This window comes from Pipistrellus kuhlii, unplaced genomic scaffold (genome assembly GCF_014108245.1).
Source record: "Pipistrellus kuhlii isolate mPipKuh1 unplaced genomic scaffold, mPipKuh1.p scaffold_m20_p_14, whole genome shotgun sequence".
NCBI lineage: Eukaryota > Metazoa > Chordata > Mammalia > Chiroptera > Vespertilionidae > Pipistrellus > Pipistrellus kuhlii.
Genome location: NW_023425449.1, coordinates 23151423 through 23164901, shown reverse-complemented (window position 1 = coordinate 23164901; position 13479 = coordinate 23151423). Strand labels below are relative to the sequence as shown.

Genomic DNA, 13479 nt, shown 5'->3' with positions numbered 1-13479 from the left:
CCGGGCAAAACTCAGTGCCTTTTTCTTTCTGGAAAGAACATGATGTCCCAACTTGTCACGTAAAGTCAACCATACAGTGGATGTGCATTACCAGTGGGTATGGCCTGGATCGTTTTACTCCTGCCCTTACCTCATTCCAATATCCACTTATCTTCCTGACACTGGGAGGTGTTTGAGTTTGTGATCTTTATTCTAGCAAACCTCTTCATAATTATTGCAAGATTTCATCATTGGTGCTACATGATAAAGTAGACTTTCTGGGCAAAAAAGGCCATTCTCTACTGGTGGCAAATGTACCTTCTATTATCATCAACTGCTGGAGGACAAATGTACAGCATGTTGGGGTCTTTGACTTGAATGGATGTGCTGTAACTCATGTGAGCTCACCTACAGAGCATGTTGGGATTGTAATAGCGTAGGCCCGGTGCTGGACAGAAAGTGGAACATAGCATATGGGTGCTGGGAAAAGCAATGAGCAGAAGAAGCTGGCTCAGGGGATCTGACCCTCAGTGTCTACCGGATGTGGCAAGTTTTGTATTTTTTTAAATTGTGACAAGTCATGATTTTGCTATTGAGATCACACGCTATGTTTTGACTTATATTTGTTCTAAAGGATGTGAGGACACCTGCTGGGGCACTGCAAAAAATATAGAACACTTCATGAATTTGCATGTCATCATTGTGCAGGGCCATGCTAAATTGTCTCTGTATCATTTCAATTTTAGTATATGTGCTGCTAAAGTGAGGACTGGATGTGGCAAGTGCTTATGTGTTTGTGCAGGTGTGTATTTGGAAAGGGAGGTTTAATCTGAAAGTGAGGTTTCTTCTCACCACACCTCCATGGCAGGGAGTCCCAGGAGGTTGACAGTACTCTAGGAGTCTGGGCAGTGGGGCCTAAGCAGGAAGGAGAGCAGCATGAGGTACTTTGAGTGTGGGTTTTCATTCAGAAAGCTCAGGTTTAGGGAGAGATTGAATGGAATTAGGACCTGGGCCTCGGGAATGACCAGAGCAAACTGCAGGGGCTGGAGTTAAGGATTCTGTGGTTTAGAGGCCATGGGGTGAGCCCAGGTTCATCCTAGCATAGTCTAAGTGACTACAAGCAGGGAGATTCATCTCAGACCTCGCCTGTTGTTGCTGCTAAGACTTCTGTCCTTACAGATGAGAGAATGAGGGGATTGAAACAGATGACAGATATGGACGTCATCATGGACTGTAACATGCAGGCAACAGGGCCAACAAATCTATGCGTGTGTGGGTAAGTGTGTGTCAATAATAGTGGTGCCCTTGCTCTCCTAGTGTTACCCTCACCCATGTTCTTGGTGAGGCCACGAATGGAAGAACATCTACTGATGAGATTGTGATTGACAATTGATTTTTCCATGAGATGGTGCTCATAGCTTGCCTTTGTATGTGCCTCTGGGTTTTTTTTTCTTTCTTTGGATAAATCCATCCTGTAAATTATACTCTGTTTCAGAATTCACAGAAATATAACTTCTCTTCTAATCTAAAAAACAAATTCATATAATTTTATGATTCTTAGGAAATTATATTTGTGATAGTTAACTTTTTCCCCCCCTCCTGGGATATGGTGACAGAGGGAAGTGAGGAGCATGCTATAATCTCCTTATCCCTAAACTCCAGGATCTCAACTCCTCAAGGAACTCACAGTCTGGCTAGAATTGAGAGTCCATCTGTTCCTCTGGTTGACTTGGAGATATGCTGGAGGTAAAAACAAAATGGCATCAGTGGGAAGAAGAGATTAATTCTGTCTGGAAGCTTCCTGAGGGAATATTGAGACATCAATGGAATCTGAAGAAGAGATACTTACAGTAGAAATTACTTTTTCTGAAGTAGAAGAATCACAAACAACCCAGTGACAATGTTGCCCAGGACAGACCTTTTCCTAAGGGCTGTTTGAGACAGAGACCTTGTATGTGAGTCTGAACTTCAATGGGCAAAGGTGAGAAGAAGGGTCAGAACTTTACAAAAACTCAGGAAGTGCTCCCAACTTCTAGAGAGAAAGGGGGTCAGGTAAACACTGAAGCAGGCAAATAGGAGCAAATGTTCTCTTTTGAAGTTATTTCAGGCAAGAGTTATTAGCAAGAGGTGAAGTAAAAATGCATAAATAATTAATCGCACATTTGTATTGTACTTTATGGCTTAGCAAGCAGGGTCACAGTGTAGGAATTTTTGATGTTTCTGTTTAACAGATGAGGATGCAAAGAGACTTGGCAAAGTTGATCTCATAAGTAGTAAGTGGCCAAATCCTATTGAGACAATGAGTTCTGGAACATTTCTTGGATCTATATTTAGCAGATTATGAAACTAATCTCTCTTCAGTAAACATTTATCGAGCATCTACATGTAGTTAAGGGGTATCTAATGGTTTTGGATACAGTTCCGTCCATCTGGGAGCTCACAGTATAATGAGTGGTTCTCCACTGGGGTGATTTTGCACCCCTCCTCCCACAGGGGCCATATGGCAATGTTTGGAGACATTTTTGGTTGTCTTGACTCGGAGAGATGCTGTGACATATATTACAATGCCATGGAATAGCCCTCTACAACAAAGAGCTATTTGGCCTACACTGTCAATAGTATTGAAGGTGAGAAACCTTAGTCTAGTACATCATTCATGCATGTATTCATTTTATCATTTATTTTATTTTATGGTACCTACAATGGACCAGGTACTCTTCTATGTGTAGATGATATGACGGGGGCAAGGCAGAAGAAGGCTCTGTTCTCATGTCCCATTCTGGGTGAGGAGTAGAGGATAGCAGGAAGGGAGAGTCAGACATTAACAAGCAAATGAATTAGTAACAAGGAAAATATCAGGTGGGGATATGTGCCAGGGAGAAAGTTCAGGTGTGTTGGTTTCATTATGTACAACTCAGAGTTGCTCTTGGTTGGCTGATCACAGATGGCCTCAACTTGAATGGCAAGAAGCTACCTGAGGAAAGTGCATCTCGTTCCAAGAGGATGGCAAATGCAAAAGTCTGGAGATGAGAATACAGTTGGAATGTAGTTTCAAGGAACAGGAGAAAGACTGGGCTGTTTGGGATGTAGACAGAGTGATGGAGATGATACTGCAGAGGGTGGCAGGTGCTACATCCTATTAGAGCTTTGTTAGCCAAGTTAAGGAATTTGGGTTGTTTTTTAAAGCCTTTCATGTGACCATTCTCATGGTGAGAAATGATAAAGGTTATGAAGAAAAGGAAATAGAGTCTTGGCAATAAAGTATCTGAGGAGTATGACATTGAATTTGATGGCCGGAGAAGGTCTCTCAGAGACCTAGATGTTGAGAAGAAACCAGTTGTGAGAAGACTTGGGAACCAGAAATATCCCTGGGGTTATGGATCAAACAGGGCCTTCCCTCCAATTCATATGCTGAAGCCCAAACCCCTGTTACCTGAATATGACTATATTTTGAATTGAGAACAGTAGAGCCATCTGATTGGCTCTACTGTTCTCATAAGAAGAGGACATATAGACAAAGAGATATCAGGGTGTGTGTACAAAGGAAAGACCATATGAGGACACAGGGAGAAGGTGACTACCTACAAACCAAGGAAAGAGGCCTCAGAAGAAACCAAGCCTCCTGACACCTTGATCTTGGATGGCCAGGGTCCAGGGCTGTGAGAAATAAATTACATTGTTTAAGCTACCGGTTTGTAGTGTGCTATTATTGCTGCTTCAGCAGGCTAATCCATCTGAGGTTTCAGTTTTCTCATTTGTTGAATAAAGGGCTCTTGTGCATTTTTAAACTAAGGTTCTTTCCATTTCTAAGAGCCTTTGATTCCAAGAAATTCATGAGCTCCTTCTCAGGGCTGCCTGAACTCTGTAGCCCAAGCTTAGTTCCTTCATCCGAGAATGAGAGAACAGTTTTGGGGGAGTAGAGAAGCCCTAGGGAGGAATTCGGAATAAAACGAGGAGGAGTTCCCATTAATTTCAAAGAGCGCCTGAGCTGGGAGAACTGCCCAGTCACTCTTCTCCCACATAAAGGGGATTTGAAACCCGAGATGGGGATCTACACGATCGCTGTGGCACGTATGTCATCCGTGGGGACAGGCAGAATTCGTGCCAGAGTTTCCAGAGGGGAGATGGGACTTCAGGAATTTTCCCCTTGGAAAGATTTCCCTAAAGACTATGGGGACTTTCAATAGAGACCGCGGAGGACTTTTGGCTCCCCTGGTACTGGCCGCACGCACGATTCCAGGCATCGTAGGACCCTGCCTCTGTGTGAAGGAGCCTCTTTGACTCATCCTGTTCATGTTGGTTCTCATCTTGACTCTGATAGCGAAAGATGGAGGAGGATATTGGCTCCAGGATCTGGAACGAAGTGGGTGAAGCTTCTACCGAGTTCATAGATGCCAGCTTGCTGAAGAAAAACTCCAACCTAGCAAGAAGTGCCATTGTCCTCTAAGCAAGAGCCTTTGAAAAATGGTGGGCACTGTTTGAGCAATTACTTTTGTGTGTAACTTTTTCCCTTACAATTTGAGATACACCAGAACACATTGATGGGGAAGACTGTGCCTTGATGCCCAGCCTTTCATAGCTAGCCATCTGTCCAGATGTTATAATTCAAAGAATATTTACTAGGCAATTCACATTGCTTACTATTCTGGGGGAGAAAAGGGATGGGGAGGAAACACAGACATTAAACCAGTATTTGGTGTGTGTGTGTGTGTGTGTGAAGTGTTTGAGTGTTTGAATAAAGTGGCTAGCAGGAAGTAGTTGCTTATTAAATGGGTAATGAAGGAAGGAACATATGAGTCAATTGGACATTTTATACTTTAGGTTCCATTTCTATTTCTGCCTCTATGTTTTTAGTATGAAACCCCAGTAGAATGTAAATCCCTCTGTCTCTCAAACAGCCGGGGCTTTTGTAACATTAAATAATGTTGCACCCCCAACATCCAGAAAAATAATTAGTACATATTACTTACAGATAGTCAACGAATACTTATTAGATGAAGGAGTGAATGGCCTTGGAAATAAATGAATCTCTCTAGGTCTCTCTCATTCATTGATTTAGCACATGTGTCCTGGGTCTATATTAGGTTCTGAGGATGCAAAAGTGACCAATCTAAAGGCCCTGTTCTCCAGGAGTGGTTAAAGAGGGAAACAAATGAGCATTCAAATCAGTACATTTTGATGATTTTTATGAAAGAGGAGAGCAGAGGAATGTTGAGAGCACAGAGGAGTCAGAGCTGTTGCTTAGGAGGAAGTGAGCTTGGTAAGAAGGGGGTGAGGAAATATGATGAGCGGAGGCACAGTGGTCATAGGTTGGAGTAGTCTGGGCTGCAGTGTGATCAGTATGGCTGGACTCTGGGCCCTTTTATGGGGGAAAATGGGGTGGAAGGGATAAGTAAGGCAGAATCATGGAGGGTGTTCATGCTCAGAGGGGTGAACTATACTTGAACCTTGTGAGGAGCCATTTAGATGGGAAGGTATCAAGATGAGACATATTTTAGAAAGATCCCTCTGATGGTGGAGTGTAAAAGGTTGTATTCTTGGAACAAGAAGTGAAAGACCCCTGAAGAAATTACTCCATTAATCCATGTAAGGGATGATTGCTCGTGGCAAGCAGAGGACATAGAGGTATATTTAAGCAGAAAAACCATACATGGTAACTAATTGACAGTGAGGGTGAAGAGAAGACAGTCTAAAGTAGGGGTGTCGAACTCAATCAGAGAAGGGGACAAAATGTAAAATCCAGCCTAAATCGCAGGCCGAATGGTTTACTGAACAGTCATAAACTGTCATTGTGATGGAAACGCAGCGGAGTGCAGTGATGACAGTGCGGTGTGGGCCACATTGCAAGGCCTGGCGGGACGGATTTGGCCCGCGGGCCTTATGTTTGACACATGTGGTCTAAAGCATCATTAAGAGTCCTTCATTCAGCTGAACAGGGCACCAGGAACAAAGACAGGGAGGAGGTGGGGAGGACCACTGAACAGTGACAAATAGACATTTGGAGCTTAAGAGGGAAGCAGTGTCGCTCATATAGACTTAGACTTGGTGGCATAAGGTGCTAGTTGGAGCCTGAGAAGATGAGAAGATGCCTGAAGATAGAACCTTGGGGGAATAGCAACATCTAAATGGGGAGGAACATTGGGCATTGGGAGGAAATTGAGAAAGTAGTGCCTTCTAAAATCAGATGGTGTCCCCTCACTACTCTGTAAGCTCTTTGGGCCCTACAGGTAAGACCTAATTATTAACATGCAAACTGGGGACACACTGAAAGCTGCCAGCCTCAAATACATCCCTTTCTGTTTCTTCCTTCCTAATTAAACCCTGGTTTGCTCAGCTCTTCGCCCCTCCTCAGGGAGGCTGGTCTCCTCCGGAGCTGCAGGATAGGTTCTAGCTACTTTTCCCCAATCTGCACAGGACAGTCATCCCTGGTGCTTGTCAGTGACCCAGGGACCTAACATGACCTAAAATAACCCTATCAGGCCCCCCCAAAACTTCTCCATGCTGGAGGTGAACAAGGAAGACTGGAGCCCCCAATTCCACTGGAAACCTCAGAGGGAATAGAATTTTTCTGGTGAAGGTTTTTCTTGTATTATTATTATTACCATCATCATCACCATTATTATTACTTTCAATATTTTTTTTGTTACCACATTGCTTTTGTTATACTGACTTTAGCTTTGGCTCTCACCCATGGCTGTGAGTAGACGCACCATTTGCCTTTCTGAGCAGGAACTTTGTGTGTGATTGTGTGGGGTGGCTGGCACTGTCTGGCTTCTGTTGTCCATCATGAGACCATGGCCCACATAGAGGTGACTCCTGCACCCTGGGCTCCAGAATCAGACACGAAAGCTGAACAGAGCTGAGCGTAGCTGATCAGGATCCAGCCAGGCAGATGGAGTTCAGCAGAACCCAGTTGAGCCCAACTGACAATATCATGAGCAAGGAATAAGTACATGCTAGTTATTAAGCTAATGACATTAAAAAACAACAACAACTAATAGTCCATTTGTTGAAAAGGTTGAGTTAAGCATCTGCAGTGGCGACTTACACCTGGACTTATGGTTCAGCAATGATGTTTTAAAGTTGTTTCTTTAAACCTCATCACCTACTGAAAGCAGATGAAAACAAGAGGCCACTGAACAACTGAACTCATCACCTCAGGGTGTGTGTGCTTCCAGATAACCAATAAGAATATCCTTATCACTTACACCATCGTGAGTTAGGATTTTCTGTTACTTGCAGCCAAAATCATCTGTCCCACATATCAAGCTATTCATGATGCAGTGTTCCCAGTCTCATCTCCCTAAGCATTTTGTACCTTTGTTAATGTTACCTCTGCTTCCACTGACAAACTTCTATTCATCCTGACACTCCAGATCAATGCTGTCTTTGTGAAATCTTCTTTTACTCTGGGAAACATTAGTTATTCCTATAGCACTTCCATCTTTCTCGTATTATGACCTTTATCACATTGCATTGTACTTATTTGAAAATCTGTCTATGATCACGAGCAAGGTCCTTGCTTTATGCATTTTTGCATCTGTTGCCTCAGCTCATATTTGGTATATAGTAGGTGCTCAGGAAAATGTTGCTGAACAGGTTAGTAATATTTTAAATGCATAGTTATAAGGCACTATTGGGAGAAGATTCAGCATTTGTTTTCTGTATTCCCCCTGATTACTAGTGGAATTAGACAACATAGAAGTATCAGTCTTTCAGATTTGAATGGAAAAGAGGGACATATTGAAAATCCAAGACTGCCTAATTATCTGACCAACACATTCCGACAGGTCAGTAGGCTCTGGGATTTGGCAGCAATTTTGTGCATTCAGAGATGCAAAGAATTTTTCAACCCCTTGAGAACCATTTTTGCAAAGACTATGAGACTTCTAGGTCATCTTGGCTGACTCATTTGTCTACAGATGTCTTGAAGAAGATTACATCAATACTCCCTATTTAAGTCTGATTTTTGTTATCTGGCCATACAGTTTAAACTAATATATATTAGCCCCTACCATGTTATAGATGCTGTGCCAGGCACTTCAAATAAAAAGTCTCTCATAATACCAGATACCCATTTTCAAGACATGAAAACTGAGGTCAAGAAAGGCCAAATAACAAACTCAAGGTCATACAAACTCATAGAGCACATTGACTTCAGATTCTCTAACTCCAACTCCAATTTTTGTTTGTTTTCTGGCCTACAGAATAGAGATAATATTGTAAATTTTTGTATTTAGATAGCGTTAAAATCACTGATACTTAGCTGGAATATGTTTTCAATGCCTTTACCTGAAGCACTGAGAAACATGGGGGTCTCTAACTTTTTAGGATGCTAGTGGGGAAATATATTTGGTGGGAAAGGTGAAGCTGCCCTACCCCCTCTCATAGTCCATCATGGAGGAAGGTTTGTTTCACCCGCCATGTTCTGGGCATGTACTACCCAGTGTCCTTACTGCTAAAAAATCAAATGGAAAGAATGGCTACCCTTTGGTATATGTCCACAAGTCTGATGCTTTGCCCATATTACGTTTAGCCCTGTAATAAAGTGGGTTTTTATAATTTTCTTTTCACCAGAGAAGACAGTGAAATTCAGAGAGATTAAGTTACTTGTCCATGGGTGATGAGGGACAAAGTCAGCTCTCCAATTCAAGTGTATCTGATTCAAAAGAGCAAGATTCCTTGGTTCAGAAGATGATTTAACTGCGTAGAGGGCAGTTAATATACATATATTGTAACATAGAAATCTATACCTAAAACCTATATGATCCCATTAACCAATGTCAACCTAATAGATTTAATAAAAACATTTAAAAAAGGATATATAAAGAGCAAATAACCTGACCTGGTCATTATTCTCTACTCTAATAGTTTATGCATGTGGTTCTTGGTAACTTTTTTCTCTTATGTATTATCATGACTTAGGATCATTCAAAAATCAGTGTGAAAAATCCCTTAGGTGAAAACTCTGTAGTTTGACAATCAGTTGATATACATTTTAAAACACAGTGTCAGCCAGTGTGAATCAGAAACAGAATTTAATTTTGTGTGTGTTGGCTGTTTGCACTTATACTTTGAACATGGGTTGAACAAAAACATTGAATGATTTGGGAATTCAATTGATGACAAGTCATTGCTTCTCACCCTGCTCTGCCTTGATCAAAGCAAACTCAGTAAGTTAGACATTTAAACATTACAAAGGCAGATGGACCTTGGGTGGAGTCGCTGAGGACATGGGCCAGGGCTTGGCAAGCTGTGGCCAGCAGGACCAGACAAGCCCATTGCCTGTTCTTGTGTCGCCCTCAAGAACTAAAGTGGCTTTTACATTTTTTAATGGGTGGAAAAAATTATGGAAATTTGTTTTCTTCTTGTTATGCACATACCCCTATAATATCGTGATTTTGCTTGTGGGCCTATTAAACCTAAAAAACAATATCTGTCCTCTTACAATAAAAGTTTGCAGACTTCTGAGGGAGGCCTTTACCTCCCTGAGGTGAAGAAGGAAAGGAGCAGCATCTCATTTATTTTGGGAGCATTTTCTGTGGCTTTTTTTTTTTTTTTTTTTTTTTTTAATTTCTTACAGTTCAGTGGAACAGATGTTCCTGAGTGGGTTTTGTGCAGACACTGAAGGAAGATGGAAGTGGATCAGGCCAGCGTCTCGCTGGGCCCTTGGACGCTATGGCATTTTCTGTTTCAGAGGAAGAGGGTTTGTTCTGGAAGGAAAATAAAATATTTCAGGGAAAGCATTCTGCAGTGGGCAGAATGGACTCATCTTTGAGTCCCTGGCTTCTAATCACAGCTCATCAGGAGCTGGCCTCCCTTATTGCCTGGAGAAGCTTTCCGTTTTTGTTGGGGAAAGAAAGACTTCCTCTTTTCTATGGGGAAGAGAAATTAATGGGGACGGTCTGAGAGAAGCTCTCCTTTCTCCATCAAGAATGAAAGGGAGTCTGTTGTTTGAACAGGCTTCAGGCAAGTATCGGCTCTAATCTAGTGGTTGGCTGGACAGCTGGGCTTTGTGGCTTCTTAGTCTATGAAAGCCTTCCCAGCTGATTTCTCCTGGCAGTCTGTCTTCTTCTGAAGGCCCAGATTTCTGTTGCTGAACAGTGGGATGAGAGCTCAAAGGGACATGTCTAGAGCATGTGCTCCTTCAGATCTGGGTTCCCTGTAGAGTCAGCTGCTGAGAGCCTGATCGGAGCCCACAGAGCAATGCCTGGCTTCCTCTAGGACCCTGTGCTTCATGGCATTGGCATCCACAGCCCCATAGGCCATCTGCTCCCTTGTTGTTATTACAGATATAAAGTTGAATGTCTTCAGAGCAGTTTTGGAAAACTGAGAGCATCTAGGCCCTTGCTTTTCAAGCTCAAGGTCGAAGGGTCCTAGGTCCTTTGCCATGGGATCCCACTCCTGTCTCCAGGCTTGTCCCCTCATGCAGCTACCTTCCTGGTTCTGCATCTCCTTTCTGACCCAGTGCCTCTCTGTGTCCTTCCTCAGCCACTGCAATGAACTTCTGGCACTTAAACACGAAACATTCCAGGCAACAAAGGGAGATGAGGTGGGTGGAATATATTCTTTATTTCCAGGCAAAAAATTCATATGACAACAAATTTGCCCCCAGGAATGCACTTTTCTGGGCTACTCCAACCTGAGGGCACAAAAGCCAAGTCAGTAACAGCAGGGACTTTTTTCGGGCTTTGACTTCCTTGTTGGAATGGAGCCTCCAGGTACCCTCAGAATTGCCCCCACTCTCTGGGAAGCTGCATCAGTCCTGTGTGGTGAGGAGGCCAGGCCTGCTGCCGCACTGTCTGTGCCACCTGCCCTTGTCCTGGTCTCCTGCTCTAGTTTGGGCTCTGAATTCCTGGATGGAGTCCCTACCCTAGTTCTCAGAGGCTATATCACTTCACCACCACGGCCAGTGCTGGGCTGGCTGAAGCTGCCAGCCTGCGTCCTCAGGGTCATAGGTCAAGTGCACAAGTCTTGCCATGATTTTCCAGTAGAGTGAGGAGGAGACTTCCTTTTCTCTACCCTCCCCTCCTGTTGTCCCCTCTCACTCTGTATCAACATAGGGCAGCCTTGGGTAGCCTCAGGGAGACTAGTTGTAGAGATGGCCCTTTGTTTCTTAAAGACCCTCTCCCAAAGGCTCAGGTGCAAGTTCCCAGGGGCCTAGGTGAGAATCCAATTGAGAGAAGGCTCCTAGGTAGCCTCAGACTCTCCTCTGACCCTGGGCATTTCTATTGGAACAACTTGTATTCCTGGCTCTCTTGCTGTGGATGGTGAATCCCCTTCCAGGAGATTTCTCTGCCACTAAGGAAATAGACTCATGGCTGCTACTCCTCTGCTCCCATCCTCCAGATGTATCACTCTATCAGAAGAGAACAGCTAAGGCTCAACATAGGAACCCTGCTACACCAAAAGTCCTATCTTGTTATTTGCTGTGTGAGGTGGGCTGCCAGACCCTTTGCAAATTCCTGGTATGATGGCCATAGTCAGCAAGTTTAATGCAAATATAATACACACAATGCACATGTCAGTGATAACCACTGTGTCTCCAAGACCAAAGCTTTCCAGAGAAAGAGAACTAGTAGGATATGTGAATATATTGAGAGAGGATTAAAATACAGAATTGGCTCATATGACTCTGGAGGCTGGTGAATCCAAGATCTATATTGTGCACCAGTAGACTACAGACCCAGGAGAGCTGACCTGAAGATCTGGTCTAAAGACCATCAGGGTAGACAATTCCCTCTTGCTCCAGAAGGCCAGTCTTTTTGTTCTATTCAGGCTTTTAACGGATTGGATGAGACTTAAAGTTCATGGACTTCACTGTTAATCTCATCCCACAAATCCTCCATATTGATACATAAAATTAACCATAGCATACCAGCTAAGTCACATGTTTTCAGAATGCTCCCTGCGAAGCACTTACTTCTTCTGGGATTAGACTAATGATGAAAAGAATCTAAATATTAGAATTGGAAGGGACCAGAGAAGTCCTCTAGTTTTGACTCTTGATTATATGATGAAACCCTGGAGGGCTAAATTAACACAATTAATTGATTCATTGATCTCTTTATTTATTCAGCAAACATTTATTCAATGCTTACTATGTGCCAGGTACTGTGTTTGTACTGGCGCTGTTGTGGTAAGGGTTTAGTCCAGACTTGTATGTGAAATTATATCATCCTTTAGGATTTACAAAGGGCATTCACAAATATCACCTCATTTAAGTTTCACACAGACTTTCTTAACTTAGACTTATTTTGATGTACATTTAGAGATGAGTAAATGGAGGGTTATAAAAATAATTTCCCCATATTATATAGCTAATACATAGCAGAACAAGGATTTGAATGCTATTTATTTATTTATTCACTTATTTTCATTTGAACTCCTATGCCTTTGGGTCACACACAGAGTAAGTTAGGAAAAGCAAATGCAATTTAGGATTTGATATATCCCTTATTAAGTTGCATTATAATTAACACAACATTATAATTTTTTTCTTCTATCTGCTTTTACTCTCTAGACTAGGGGTGTCGAACTCAATCAGAGAAGTGGCCAAAATCTAAAATCCAGCCTAAATCGCGGGCCGAATGGTTTACTGAACAGTCATAAACTGTCATTGTGATGGAAACGCAGCGGAGTGCAGTGATGACAGCGCGGTGCGGGCCACATTGCAAGGCCTGGCGGGACGGATTTGGCCCGCGGGCCTTGTGTTTGACACATGTGCTCTAGACTATGAGCAGTGACTGGGTCTTATTGATGTTTAAATCCTCAGAGACAGGCAGATTGCCTAGTGCATAGTAGGTGCTCAGTACACACTTGCTGAATAAGTATTACTGAGGGTCCTTTGTGAGTCAGATGCATTCTGATTTTAATTATGAGTGGAAAACCAGCTCAGGAGGGAAGTTTGAGAGTCCAGGTGGAAGCTGTCAGACAGAGAGGCAGCATAGAGGGTGAGGTGAGGCTCAGGCTGGAGAGCTGGGGATGCCTCCTGGTGAGCTTTGATATTCAATAATCCAGGTTGATTTCCATGCATGAGGTTCAATTGCTGCCTTTGTGTACAGATTCATCAGAAGGAAGGGAGGCTGATCCAAGTCAGTTTTCTAATGAAATCTGTACGGTGGGGACAGAAGTTGAGTCTACAGTTCCGGTTTCTTTTCTTGGACAAATTTCAGAAGAGATCCATGCAGTAGTTGGGGGGTCACTGGAGCAGAAACATGCCTGTGATTACTGGTGCCAGTCTGGAAGCTGGGAGGATGCTTGCTGGCAAGGGTCGGGCTGGGGAATGGTGGTGGTTCTTTCCTTTGATTTCCTTCCAGATCTTGTCAATGTAGTCCATGGACATGAGCCTAGTGACAGGGAGACTGTAGGAGTGGGGTGGGGGGAAAAGGTACTCACTTTCCAGCTAGGAAAGCATCTATGACTGGCAGATACATGGCAGAACCATCAAAAGGACAGGACAAACCTAGCCTCACAAATTGAGAAAGTTAAGCCATTGCT

General features: G+C 43.1%; 1 non-coding gene across 1 annotated transcript; it reads right to left on the bottom strand.

Moving 5' to 3' along the window:
• Positions 1-642: 642 nt before the first annotated feature.
• Positions 643-749, bottom strand: LOC118718712. The gene has a single exon (XR_004987896.1). It is a non-coding gene; the product is annotated as a U6 spliceosomal RNA (small nuclear RNA).
• Positions 750-13479: the final 12730 nt, after the last annotated feature.